Genomic DNA, 2,114 nt, shown 5'->3' with positions numbered 1-2,114 from the left:
TTGAAGTCTCAGCTGTGGGTGTGGAGTCCACAGTGTCTCCCTCTGAGGTTGCTTCCTCCCTCTGAGGATAGTAGGACTCTAGAGTCTTTGTCTTTGTAGTCTGCTTTCTACCCATTTTGAGGCAGTGTCCTAGCCACGCCCTTCCTCTAGGATCCCAAGCCTTTACTGTAGAGGGTTTTGCCCTGGGGCAAGAGTTACTATATTTTCAGGGTCAGAGGGGGGGTTTGGAGCAAGTGGGGTTCACTCTGCCATCCTTGTCTTTGGAGGTCCTGAAAGGGGCTTGCTCTTTCCAGTCCCAGCCCTTTGGTGATAGGCCTGGTAGTGGACCTTGTGGTTGGTGGGAAGACTTGCCCTCCGAGTTGATCAGGCCCCTTCCAGGCCTGTGTCCACCATGCCTTCCCGCACAGGCCGCTGAGCCTTCCGGCCTGTGCCCGCCGCGCCGCTGCCGCCGCACCTTCCCGCGCAGGCCGCCGCGCCGTGGCCCGCTATTATTCCTTATTAGAACTTGTCCTTCGCATCTATGTATTGATAAATCTGGAAACAGCCACAGCTGCTGCTGATCTGGAGTCCCTCTGGCTGGCGGCTGGTCAGGCCCGCCCTGGGGCTAAAGCCTCGGCGTGGGGCTGGCCTCGGCTCCCAGAGCATTGCGCTGGCCGATTTCTGCCGGCCTGCCGGGCTGTTCTCAGTGGGAGGTTAGCTTCTCTGTGTCATTTTGTGGGTTCTGCAGCTCCAAAGTTTGTTTAGAGTCCCCTTTTTACATGGATTGGGGAGGGTGGAAGCCGGAGCCGCGGGAGGGTAGTGCTTCTACTATGCCATCTTCAAAAAAACATTTTTTAACATTGATTTTTAAAAAAAAAATTAGTTCTAAATTCTCTCTCCCTCCCTCTCCTCCACCCTCCCTGAGATGGTAAGCAATTTGATACAGGCTAAACATGTACAATCATGTTGCTTCCATATTAATCATGTTGTGAAAGAAAACACAGAACAAAAAAAACCATAAAAAAATAAAGTGACAAATAATATGCATTCAGACTCCATCACTTCTTTCTCTGGAGGTGGATAGCATTTTTCATCATGAGTTCTTTTGAATTGTCTTGGATCATTATATTGCTGAGAATAGATGTCATTCACAGTTGATCATTGTACAATATTCTTGTTACTATTAACAATGTTTTCCTGGTACTGCTCAATTCATGTTGCATCAGTTCATATGAGTGTTTCCAAGTTTTTTTGAAATCAACCTGCTTGTGATTTCTTATTAGTGCAATGGAATTCCATTATTCCATACCATTCCATACCACAACATGTTAGTCATTCCTCAATTGATGGACATTCCCTCAATTTCCAATTCTTTCTTTGTCACATTAAAAAATATGGAATGTTTCACAAATTTTCATGTCACCCATGCCCAGGTGCCATGCTAATCTCTGTATAATTCCAATTTTGCTATATATGCTTCCAAAGTGAGCATGCTTTTGTGGCTTCCATGTCACATTGTTGACACATTGAGCTTGCAGTTCACTAAAATACCCAGATTTTTTCAGGTGAATTGCTAAATAGATCCAGGATTCCTCATTCCTGTACTTGAGACATTGATCTTTTTGAATCCAGGTGGAAGACTTTACATTTATTCCTATTAAAGTTCATACTATTATATTTCACCCAAGGTGTTAGCCTACAGCAATCTTGTCATCCAGTGTGGATGCTTTCCCTCCCATCTTTGTGCATTCTGAAATTTTAATACCTTTGTCCAAAGTATTGATTAAAAAAATAAACAGTGCAAGATCAAAGAAAATCCCTGGGTTACTCCACTATAGAATTCCTTACACAACTGATGTAGCTATATTAATGGCTAATCTTTAGGCTCACCCATTTAACCAGTTCCAAATCCACCTAGATGTAGTGTTATCCAGTGTACATTTCTCCATCTTGTCCAGAAGAGTAACATGGGAAATGTTGTCAAATGTGTTGCTGAAATTTAGATAATTTATATCCATATCATTTCCCTGATATGCTAGGCTAATAGCTTTGTCGAAAAAGGAAATGAAGTTAGTCTGGCATGATTTGTTCTGGCTCTTTGTGACCATTACTTCATTTTCCAGAGGTTCTCTAAC

At 43.6% G+C, this 2,114-nt stretch overlaps 1 non-coding gene across 1 annotated transcript; it reads right to left on the bottom strand.

The window, feature by feature from the left end:
• Positions 1 to 1,367: 1,367 nt before the first annotated feature.
• LOC138157321 (U6 spliceosomal RNA) lies at positions 1,368 to 1,471 on the bottom strand. The gene has a single exon (XR_011167359.1). It is a non-coding gene; the product is annotated as a U6 spliceosomal RNA (small nuclear RNA).
• Between the last annotated feature and the right edge of the window lie 643 nt (positions 1,472 to 2,114).

This window comes from Petaurus breviceps, unplaced genomic scaffold, assembly GCF_028583685.1.
Source record: "Petaurus breviceps papuanus isolate PSGF00001 unplaced genomic scaffold, PetGlider_PUasm1.0 171, whole genome shotgun sequence".
Lineage (NCBI taxonomy): Eukaryota > Metazoa > Chordata > Mammalia > Diprotodontia > Petauridae > Petaurus > Petaurus breviceps.
The sequence above is the reverse complement of the archived record's forward strand: the minus strand, read 5'-3'. Positions and strand labels throughout refer to the sequence as shown.